This window comes from Pituophis catenifer, unplaced genomic scaffold, assembly GCF_029215685.1.
Source record: "Pituophis catenifer annectens isolate HBS135680 unplaced genomic scaffold, rPitCat1.0.hap2 SCAF_1, whole genome shotgun sequence".
Lineage (NCBI taxonomy): Eukaryota > Metazoa > Chordata > Lepidosauria > Squamata > Colubridae > Pituophis > Pituophis catenifer.
The window spans coordinates 212,035,555-212,048,054 of record NW_027256881.1 but is presented as its reverse complement, the minus strand read 5'-3'; the positions used below and the strand labels follow the sequence as shown (position 1 = coordinate 212,048,054).

At 35.5% G+C, this 12,500-nt stretch overlaps 1 protein-coding gene across 4 annotated transcripts in view; it reads right to left on the bottom strand.

Annotated features, from left to right (window-relative positions):
* Window positions 1–12,500, bottom strand: part of ZEB2 (zinc finger E-box binding homeobox 2) — a 173,675-nt gene that overhangs the window by 47,422 nt on the left and 113,753 nt on the right. The gene's annotated exons all lie outside the window — the stretch shown is intronic.

Sequence of the window (12,500 nt, the reverse complement as noted above, 5' to 3'; positions counted from 1 at the left end):
CTCCTGCAAGGTAGAATTTCTAATAACAACATGGTTTTCTTTTTTAACTTTTTAAAACTAATAAAGTAAACAACAGGGAAGATTTTTTAAAAATGGACTTCTTCAGACACAGGGATATGCCATAAATCTTGTGACTTCAAAAGTTCAATTTAAATATAAAAATCATTTTTGTCATGCAAAGCCAGGTAACGTTCATATTTACATGTTTGATTATTGTCACGTCAAGAACAAAATACATTTATATATGCTCAAGTGCACACACAAATGAACATGTTAGCAATCATACAGTAATCTATTTACATACTATTTATATTATGGAAGTGCATGTGTGTGATTTTACATACATGCACATACATGCTACATGTGTACATTTTTTCAGTTACACCCAGTATATGCTCTGTCATTCATATCTGCTGCAACTACAATCAACACATGAACTAACTAGATTAACTTTTTCCAAACATAAAATTAAGAAAAGCTGATACTTCTATTCTGCTGATATTATCATCATCATCATCATCATCATCATCATCATCATCATCATCATCAGTGCATATTTCAAGTGGCACAACCAAAACAAGATTTTAAAAAAAAACAACCAAAAAAAACCAGTGACTTACAAACAGCAAGCTGTTTTTGCAGCCTTCAGACCCAGAAATGCTCAGTAGCTTTTCTTAAAATAGACAGCCTGTAAATAAGGTCTGTGAACTCAATTGAAGGTGGCTGTTTCTGAATTAGTCAGCCCTCACAAGACTCTCGGCCTACATGCTAGTACATAAATTGTCCACTTTACCACCAGACAAGAAAGATTAGAGTAATAAACACGGGGCATTAGCTCGGCTAGAAAAACACACCAGCACACCAGTCAGTTCACACATATTCTCTCTCTCTCTCTCTCTCTCTCTCTCTCTCTCTCTCTCTCTCTCTCTCTCTCTTTTTTTTTTTTTTTTTTCCCTCCATCCCTCCCTCCCTCCCTCTCTCTCTCTCTCTCTCTGTCCCCCTCTCTCTCAGACACACACTCACACATACCAAGTTAGAAGTATGACATCATGGGAACAAGAGGGAGACACATATATCCAGAGACAGAAAAAGAAGAGCGAGGGAAGTCTCTAGGAAAGAGCACAAACAATTTTCAGGTTCATTTTGATTTCTCTGTGCCTAATAAAGCAATCCAGCTAAGTTATCAACTGAGCTATCTCAAGTGGCTCTTGCCAGCTATTGGATTATACAAAAGTGGAAGAAAATAAATGAAAAGGATTGTGTGCTGAGTTTACAATGCTTTAGGAGAATTCTTGAAACATGCCTAGTTACAATTTTAGTCAGTCATATCTGTTTGCTTTGACAAGTTCCCAGGGAGTAAAATAAAAATAAAATAAAGGGAAGAAAAAGAAAGATTTTTTTTTTTTTGGTCATATGAGTCTGGGGACAAAAAGATTACACCGTGCATATCTGTTCATAATATGATCTTTGTATAATCCACGGGTCTGCACTTGCCTTCCGAACAACTGCACAACAGGTGCAAATTAAAATGAAAACGGCAGCGGAGCTGGGCAAACAGAATCTGCTGACCTGGTTTGAATACCAATTGACGGGAGAAACAAAACCTTTTCAAGAGGTGTGACCACAAGGCTTTAGGCGAGTTCAGGCTGGGTAATGCCCTCCGAAGAACAAAAAGGAGAGAGAGGAAAAAAATATTCTAACATCTCTACTCTAGCTGTGTGGTCCAGATATACCTTCGTACAATCAATAATGTGCTCCCGTTTTGTTTTATTTCCCCCCCCCATTACAAGTTTTAACTATTTCTTAGCAACAAGGAGAAGATTTCTTTACCATTTTTCCCCCTTTCTAAACGCCGGGTTGGGTGGGTGGGGGAGAAGCCTTCAACAAAAGATCCTAATGCCTGGGAAGCTTTCAACCAATCTCCTAAAAAGTGATCTCTGGGCACAGGAGGAATAAAGGAAGGTCCAGGAGGAGTGAATAAAATTATCTAAGGCTGGACAGACATTAAAAGACCTTTATCCAAAGGGGGAATATAGACACATATTCTCACTCACACTTACACCCATGCTTATTAAGGTCTATTTTGGAATGGACCATGCTATCCCAAATGACCTTAGTGTTCCTACGGCAATGCAACTGAAATATTTTCTTCATGGAGGGCAGAAAAAAATGAGAAAGGAAGATAAATGATTTATGAACGGCGCTTGAAGAGTTCCAAGTATCAGAACAATCTAAACATGCTATGAAGTCATGTCTCACTGTATGGGATCAGGGGCTAATCATCCATCACCACCGGAGGCTAACAATACTTCCCAACCTTTAGGGTCCTTTCTCCACAAATAATAGTGAGTATTTTTGGACTGAAAATCAACTGCTGTCAACGTCACCCATGGAAGGCCTCTGTCATTTTTATCATTAGTATGAATTGAAGGCGGTAATCAATATAACCTCTCTTTCCACTCAGTCAGTTCATTGCCTTTATTTTATGAATTAGACAGGAAAATATAACCTGAATATAAATAAGCAATAGGCGGATATGGATGGCCTTCTATACATTGGTCTGGATTCAATTCAATAGCACCTGCTGTTTGCAGTCTTTTAATGGAACTTGCATGTGAATCGAATACACTCTGCAGTGAAATGAATAGAAACTATGTAGAAGCCATATCAATAGCTGCCTTGCTTACTGAATTTCATCTTTAAATGCACATGGGCTAAATTATTTAATTTGGTTTTAAATTGTTTCTAACTTTTGTATTTATGTATTTTATTCTGTGCCTGTTCACCGCCTTGAGTCCTTCAGGAGTAGGACGGTATACAAATTTAATAAAACTAAACTAAACCTAAACACATGCCCATTTTTGGATGGCCATTCCTTTGATTATACCTGTCTGCTGTGACTATAGGACTTAGCCCTCCTTCCTCTGTTAAACTAAAAAAATAATTAATTGGAAGGGAATAGCTTTATATGAAGAAAGCAAAACCACTTAATGAAATGTTTAATAAATTTTCCTTCCTTCCTTCCTTCCTTCCTTCCTTCCTTCCTTCCTTCCTTCCTTCCTTCCTCCCTCCCTCCCTCCCTCCCTCCCTCCTTCCCTCCCTCCCTCCCTCTCCCTCATTCCTTCTTTCCACGTAACAAAATGTCAACATTGTAGCATTATCTTTTTGCCCAATTTAAACAAGGACACCCCACCATTTCATCCCCTACCACCAATGATGAATGACTTTTCATTGGACAGAATCTTTCTATTTTCATACTAGACAGATTTACTAATTGTTGCTGTTAGAGTTTATGAAGCTGAGAACTGAAAACCTGCTTATACAAGAACTCCTTTACCTTTGGCAACCCTACACCCTAATTTGATCCATTAGGTCAAAGTAGCTTCAGTCTCTGGAAAACTTTGCACATCCAGAGGGGCAGCCCAGTTGGCAAAATAAATATACTATTACTTCAAAACCACAAAGAAGTGAGATCCCCAAGAATGCGACTCCACAATTCAATAAACAGGAGGGTAAGACATACTGTTTTCTGGCTCAAAATAGACACTAATTTTACATCTGTCTCTGAGGCACAGCAAAAAACCAACTAAAGAGCAGTAATAAATGTCCAAAACCAGCATCAGTATCCAAAATTCTCACAGTAATCTTCTGAGGAATTAATTACAATTCTATGTAACAGTCGTACTGGCAAAATGTGCCTGTAATTACACCCAGGTACTGTACTGTATTGCAGGGAAATTTGCTACCCGGCACCGTGCTTACAACGATAAGTCAGTGAGATCAAGCTATGTGCAAATGAAGATTATTTGATTTATTGCCATTGTGTCCCATTTTGTGCTGAATCATATTAAAGTTTCATTTTTTATAAAATTACATATGTAATATGGGGTTACCAGTGCATATAAAGCTGATACTTAAATGAGATTCCAAAGAAGAGGGAGTAGTAAGAGATACAGGAATATGAATTATTCTTTAAAAATAAACCAAAAAAAAGAAAAAAAAACCACCAGCATCCCACCCTTTATTTAAAAGTGGCAATGCTTTATCTGTAATGTGTATTTTTAGCTTGCAAGGCTCTTGAAGAGGAAACTCCCTATTGCAAGCAAATGCTAATATCAACACAGAGATTAATTTTAGAGTAAATTTAAGCATGAAACTAGGTCTTATGCTACTGGGAAGAAAAATATTTCTTTTTTTTTCCTCTTTAGTTTATACTGTACCTATCAGCAGCAGCTAACCAATGACATTTTATTCAACAGAAAAGACTGGTCATAACACTGAAATACTCAGAATAATGAAACTGGTCTGTAGTTTACTTATAACATTTTTACCCTAAAGTTACCCTGTTTAATATTTCTTCACTAACTCTTCTTCTTGTTCATGTGGATCCCCTACATGAGGTTTTAATTTCCCATTAAGCATCTGCTGCAGACTTAATTGTGTGACAAAACTATGGCAACTTTTATCTTTAGGCCATGAAACAAGTTTTCATTGATGTCAAAGGTTGGTATTAAAATGGGAAATGACCAACACAAATGACCAACACCTAGCAGGAGAAAAGGAATTGGGCAGTGGTGCTGGGGAAAGCAACAATTTTAATTAAAGATTCTCTTAAGTGTAAGACACAGCACTGAGAACATCTATTTGTAGTTGGAGTTAATAGACCTGATTCCTCCAAATTTGTACTCTGGTGCAATCAACATATTAAAATGATCTCACAAAATCTGGACCCCTGTGAATTAGAATAATAAAAACATTTAATCTGTCGTGTTGGTAGGTTCCTGTGTCCATTCTGAACAACTAAGTTTATCTTTTGCAAAAGTTTTTTAAAAACATATTTAGCTGTTACAATAATTAATTTAGGACAGGCAATTGAGATCCAGAATGATTGGATTAATACTTGACATCCCTTTGCTATACATTCTCATTTGTTCAATGGTAAAGCTTACATTTTTAATATCACCTAGTTTTAAGTGTTTCATATAAAAGTTATATTTAAAGGTCCTATCCTCTGAGATCTGGCAGTCCTGGATCCTCCTTCCCTTCTGGAAAACTTTGAAGAATTGGCTTTTTCCAGAAGCATTGAGGGCAGAGTAAGACTGCAATCCTGTATTATTATTATTTTTTAATGTGTCCATGTCCATTCATTATTCTGATCGTCAAGGTTTAGGCGTGGTATGGGAAGCCAAATGCATTAGTGTTATATAGAAAACATCTCTTACATATATGGTTAAACTTATGGGCCTACATTCTTCTTCTGGGTCTTTCCATTCAGTAATATTCTTTCTTTTCTTGGCCCATGTTTCATTAAGGAAAGGAAGCAAATTAAAGCGTTTCTCCTTTTAAATAAAACTATGGTTTTCTTTATATCATTTTGCAGTATACAACTTCATGTTTTGTATCTGTTGCTTAAAATCATTTGAAACTGAATGTAGACTGGAGGAAAAACTATGTATATTTCTTTACAGTATTCCGCCCATTATAATCATCAATTCAAGCTTGAGGTGCAGTAATGTATGAAATCAAAGTGAAGAATAAGGCACATGAGTGCAATTTTCTATACTGAAACAATGTCTAAGATATTTTAAAAGGGGCCTATTTTAGAAGATCCATAGTCTGAAATGTTCATAGTACATAAAACATGATTTTTTAAAAAAGTTCTATCATAGGGGAAACTATACATTTCTGACTAGAAAAATTTGTACCATATAAAAATTTGGTTACTGTACTAAGATAAATAGATAGAAAGATAGATAATAGATAGATAAATAGATATAGATGATGATAGATAGATAGATAGATAGATAGATAGATAGATAGATAGAAGTTCCTGTCTCTGTCTCTATTTCAGATTATTTCTTATGTTAAATTAACTTCAAAGAAATATCTGAATAGTATATCATACTTCTAAGCCAAATCCACTTCACAGAATCAGAGTGACAATGGAGAATAATAATTTGACATAGTTAAAGGAATCATGATAAAAATGTGAATAACATAAAATACATTTCCTGGCCATAAAAGCTTTATTTCATTTGAATTGATTAATTTTAGACCCTTGAATTCACTTATTTGACTTGACTTGCAAAACAGGAATGGGGATGGGTAGTTAATAGGAACTCTAGTGCCTGAAATTATGCTCCATGAGACTGGAAATGCTAAATTCATTAAGTTATATTGAGATGTCATGTCTCCTATAAAAAGGATGTTTGGCAGCTTTGCTTCTTCATCAGATGTATTGAATGCAATGTCACAAGAATGGACAGTGTGAATAGTTCGAAAAGGTGCTGAGCAAGGACAATGTTTACTCTGAAGATGAGAAGAGCTTCCTCTTCTAACTAACAGCTTAGGAAAAACAGACACATTTTAAAAACCTAACGACAATGCAAAGTAATGGGAGTCAATTATTCTGGAAGGTGATTATTGTAAAAAAGACAAATCAGAATGAGAATTAAATTTATGTGTAGCAATTTTATCATACATTACTAGAGACAATTGAGATAAGATCACATTTTTGGGGGGTGGGGGGAATGGCCCCGAGAAGATGCATGACTACTTTTGATCTGTCTTAAAGGAGAGTTTCATAATATAGTATGTTCTTAAATGCATCTACCACATCCAAAATGCTGGAAGTGGGCATAATAAAATCTAAACCATTCCCTCCTAAACATTCTCTTTCTTGGTCAGGGTGTTCTTGCTCAATTTTAAAAAACCTAAATCTCAAGATAGAAAATTGCATACAATTTCCTTTTGAATGTACAGTATCTGTAACAGAGTGAACTACTGTTAAGAATATTGCATTGATTAAAATGGAATATTGCTGAAAGAAATATGATGCTTTCATTAAACAAGAGAAAAATAGAGGAGGAGGGGACAAATAATTTAAAGTATTTCTAAACTAACACATCCCATATCCTTGATGATCAAGTTTCATGTTTATTTTTTATGTTATATAAATCATTCAGATTATTTTGGGGATAAATATGAGATAAATCCTAGTTTGTTACTTGGAATTAACAATGCAGTTTTGGCTACTTGGCATCTATCAGGACTGAAATCATCATAGGACGTGCTCTACTGTTATCAAATATAAAAAAGTTTAGTGTGGAAATCCTACAGTTATGTATTTATTCTCTCTCTCTCTCTCTCTCTCTCTCTCTCTCTCTCTCTCTCTCTCTCTCTCTCTCTCTCTCTCTCTCTCTCTCTCTCTCTCTCACACACACACACACACACACACACACACACACACACACACTCTTTCTGGTTTATACATAGGGTAATAGCTTAAAATCCTCTATTGGCATTACATACAGTAACAGGTGGTTACAGCTTTCCGTGAGATTCTTTTCCTATATTCTGTAAAAACTGAAACCTTGGCAGTTACTTGTTGGTTTTTTTTCTATATAGAACAATTCTCTACCTCCAGCCCCTCAATACACACATTTTCTATTGTTTTCCTCAGTAAATTGACATATATCAATTAATAGCCATAGCAATTTAGAGATTTAGGCAGAAAAATGTCTGATATATGTATTGACTGAAGTAAATTATCTCAAGCCTGCATGAAATCTTAAGACTCAGGAGAATTTGGGACAAGTATCTAGCCATGTAAATCCTGGCTGCAAAAAATAAATTCCATAATTCTGATTCATAAAATTCATTTGCTGTTTACAATATTCTTGCATAATATTTTGTATTTGTAAGATAAGCATAATTCATGCAAACTACTTTACAATGAACCTATTCTTGTTTCTTTCCTCATAAAGATATGTATACTGAACTACAGAGATATTTGAAAGAAAGGGATGAAGTAGAGTCAATATTAATAAACTTCACTTGTATTATATGAACACAGCAGTTAGTTGCAGAATTAAATCTTTTATTTATTTCTCTGACAAGGAAAAAAAAATTCTAAATAGAGAAGATTTCTGTCTAATGGCTGCAATTCTAATTCCAACCTACAAGGAAAAAGTTTACTGCAGAACAAGTACACTTGCAGTAAGGTGCCAGGTATCCTTGCAGTAAGATGCTCCAAATAACCCATCCCACTTAAGCTCTGTTTGCCTCTTTTGGTGACTATTACTAATTTTGGGCAGGTTTCTTCAGGAGAAAGTCCTACCAAATATATTAAAATGGCTGCCAGGTGTTCAAACATTGCTATCTAAAAATGTAGATCTGTGTGAGAGAAGTCATACAGCACTTTTTCTTTGTTTCAGTAATCTGAGTTATATTTCTTGGTCTGCTTTTGAGAATTAACTTGAAGTGTACATTTCTTTCCATTTTGCTTTTCAGAGTTCTTGCAGGTATTCCCAAAATACCCAAAATAAATTAGGGGAAAGTGTGGCTAAGTGGAGATGATTAAATCTATTCTCTTTTCTAAGCTCTGAAGCCTTTCAGTGGAATTTCTAGGTGTGAATAACCATAATTTTCCACAACCTGAGGGAATGAGCAAAGAACAGTATTAAAGAAAATGTGTGGCCATGTTATATTGCTTAGGGGTCAAAGACAAATTGATATATCACACATGGCAAAGTGATGTCAATTCCCATGTAATTATATGGATTGGAGCAGACTCTGGAAGATGTACTCTTGATGCACCATGTGGATCTAACAGAAACCTCCTTGCTCTACCCTACAAGAGAATTATTGTCCATTTCAAAATTAAACAGCCCCAGTGCTTCCTTGAGTTAAGGCCCAACATAGCTGCAGGTGAACATGGCTGTTTCTCATCAGTTAGACACTCAGCCTTTTTTCCTGACAAGGTGTGGATTTATGGGACAAGAGCAAAATAATTCCCTGCTTAGCTGCTGACTCTGTTTTGGTTCAGTGCTTCGTAGACTGCTTTGCTTATCTAAAGAGCAGTAAGAAATCATACAAAGAAATCTTCCAATGAATTGTGAGGGGGGAAACTCAGGTTCCCCCTCTATTTTTCCCCCTAAAAAGACATTGCTAGGTAAATTGTTCACTTGACGCTATGTTCATTTGAGTAAGGGATTGCCAAAGACAATTCAACAAAGAACACAATGTTATAATTGCATCTCTTCAGTGTTTTTCAACCTTGGCAACTTTAAAATAGGTGGACTTCAGCTCCCAATAAGAAACACTGTCTTACTTGTATAATGACAGAAATACTCATAAACAGTGAGAGTGGTTTCTATCCACACACCCACTCACTCACCTACCCATTCATCCATCTACCCACTGGTGCAGCTGTATGGAAATAAGGAATGGGATTTAATCTCAGTCTTCTAACAGAGATGAGCAAACTGAGGCTACACAATTGCCCAATTGGAACTTATTGTTTGTTGTCTCTGGATCTCTGCAAGCACAACTGCTTAAAATGTCTGTTTTTTTGCCATTTTGAAGTAGGAAGAACAGCCTAACCTCAACATAGTTTTTAATCATTTGTCTTGTTTATAAAAAAAAAAAAATCAATCTTCTTCTTCTTCTAAGTACCGGAAACAATAGAGAATTCTGAATCAACCTCTAGTCTTCAAAAGTTGTAGCCTAACTTTTACTAATGCTAAACAAATTTCACACTAATCTAACAGAATAACATGAATCTGGAACATGGAAAACATGAGACAGAGAGATCAGCTTGATCTACCAAAGGTCTTATGGCCTATTAGGTGAATCCACATTTCAACATATATATCAGGTTCTGAAGAATATATTAGAATCTTTGGCCTAGGGCAACTTTGTTGTACAAAGATTTGCTAATCCTGCTAATATGCAGCAGTAGAATCTTACATCATGTATTGAAGTAATCAAAGTAGGGAAGACTTTGAGCAACTTGAGTCTCTGACATCTACTGGTGATTGGAAATAATTTATGCTGCAGTCAATAAACTCGTCTTACTTATTTGGACAGTCTTTAATAAGCAGTTAATTTAAAAGGTGAGACCAAATGAATATCTACTATATAATCTAGTAAAATTGCTTAATTCTTACATAATAGGAGCAGCAAGAAAACTCAGTTGGGCAGCCAATAAATTTAAACAAATAATAATATTCATAGTCTGTTGATAGTTTTAGATACCACATTTACTTTGTAGTATTACCAGTGTTAGTGGTGTCAGCAGAATAAGCACTAGCATTTTTATAAGAAAGTCAGCAATGATCATAGGAGACTATAAATATATTAATCACAAAACATTTCTGTTTAACTTTGAGTGATGTATTAAACAGAGAGTTTATTTCAACATTGGAAAACTGAAGCTCAAATTCCCTAGATGAAAGTCTTTTCAGTAAGTCATTGTCTCTTTGTCAATGCTTTCTGTAAGGATAAAGTACTGTATTGTGTGTCAATAAAATAAGACAAAAATAAGCCTTCAAGACAGACGGAGGTAGAAAATATAATCAGTTGTTTAACACACTGAAATCCTGGTCTTATAAATAAAAGTCTTTCAAGAAAAAAAAGCACTATATTATCAACCGTTCAAAAGGCATGTGAAGAATTGGCCTACATTTCTTTGATGACATCATACAAGAAATGATCTGTTGCTGGCATAGCTTATGTTCCTTGGATTACAACTGCAATAATATTACCTTATTTAACCTGTTTTTTATCTTTAAAGGAATGCAGTAGAGTCAACATTCATATTTAAAGGATAAGAAAAGATTACATTATTACCCATACTTCTATTAATCTTGCAACTTCTGACTTGATAACCTTTACTTCAGAGCTCAGCATCATGATTCTGTGTGTCTGTAATGATTCTGTAAAACTAAGTCTTACTGACTTCACTAGAACTTATATCCACATATGTATGCACGGGATTGCATTGTAAATCAATACATGACAGTGATGATAACTAGAAGGCTGGATGGGTATGAAGAGGTAGAAATGATGCCTTCATAAAAATCAGAGTGCCATAAAAGTATCTTGAAAAATGATGTTTCATGTCACTTTGATGTCCATATGTTATATTTTGTACATCTATTTTCCAGCAACACTATACTGTATAAATTGTATGATATGTCCAACATGCCTATCCAGTATGCCAAAGGAAGAACATTGCTTAGAAAGATTCTTTCGTTATTAGCACACATGGCCATTCATATACATATACATATACATATACATATACATATACATATACATATACATATACATATACATATACATATACATATACATATACATATACATACACATACACATACACATACACACATACATACATACATACTGTAATTTGTTCAGGAGCTGTGTAATTTGTTTAAGATCTGGAAATATGAAATAATAAACTATTGAACATCAGAACTGTTTTGGTGTGATTACATGGCAAGGGGGCAGACTGTCTCAAGCTTTTACGTTGTATAGTAAGATAAGACCTTGGAAACAAAACCTTGAATAAACCAAGGATGGGGGGGGAAGGAAAATGTGTCCTTGTTTAAACAGACAGTGTGTCTGTCACCCTCCTTAGAAGGGTGGCTTAACTTTAAGTGTGTGCAGCAAGGTGCGGATTTAAGAAACCTGCTGTTTTCTAAAGACTATGCTGTGGATAAAAAAAAAAAGAGCTTGTCTTTTTATAACATTCATACATGTCCAAAAGTTATAACAATGTTCCAATATTTGTTTAGCAGTTTCATAGCTGCTGGCACTTTATCCTCTTCCACCCTAAAGATTAATAGCTCGATTTCTGAGTCATTTTTCATAAATGTATTTAACTCCCCATTCACTTTCAAGATAAGTTTAGGTTCAGGTTAGCAGCAAGGGGTGGTTATTATTAATTATTAATTATTATTATTATTATTATTATTATTATTATTATTATTATTAATTGTTATGATTTCCCTACCTTCTTGAGAAGTAGTCATCTCATTCATCTTAAAAGAACACGGCTTGACAATGAAACAGTCATGCCTCCATGGCAGAAGATGCTGAAGCTCCATTTTTTTCCGACTGGCCTCTTTGCCTGGCAGTAACTTCCTTTGCTTCCTAAAGCCTCTTGATGTTGATCTCCCTCTGAATTAAATGTGAAATTCAGGTAATACGTTGCTTCCTTTCCCATCAGCTCAAATAATGGGAAAGATCAGCTTCCCTTGAAAAACAACAGTGGATCACCTGAACTTCTTCAAAGGGGCGGGCAAAGCGAAAGCATTAAGGTGGAAATGAGGGCTTATGTGTGGCCGCAGGAGGCGCTTGCTTGTGTGAAAAGTTTTTAGGGATGCCCTTGTGTGGGTGTTGATTGTGGGTGTGGGGTTCAGCAGCAGTTTGGTTGCAGCCCCGTCACTTTTGTCAGGCATAGATCCCAGTCCATATTGTCACCTCAGACTTCCTAAGATTTGCAAGCTTTCATTCTTGGCTGGATTCAGCCTCCTCCGCACTTACTCAGAGCCACGCTAATGGTTGTTTACCGTTGGGTTTTTTTAATCCCCCCTGCTTCAAAATTCTTGGCTTAAAAGTCAACCTCTTGCAGAAAATGAATTTTTAAACAAACAAAAAGAATTTTAAAAAACCAATATGGGCCTCCTTTGCTCGCTAGTCCAGCCCCA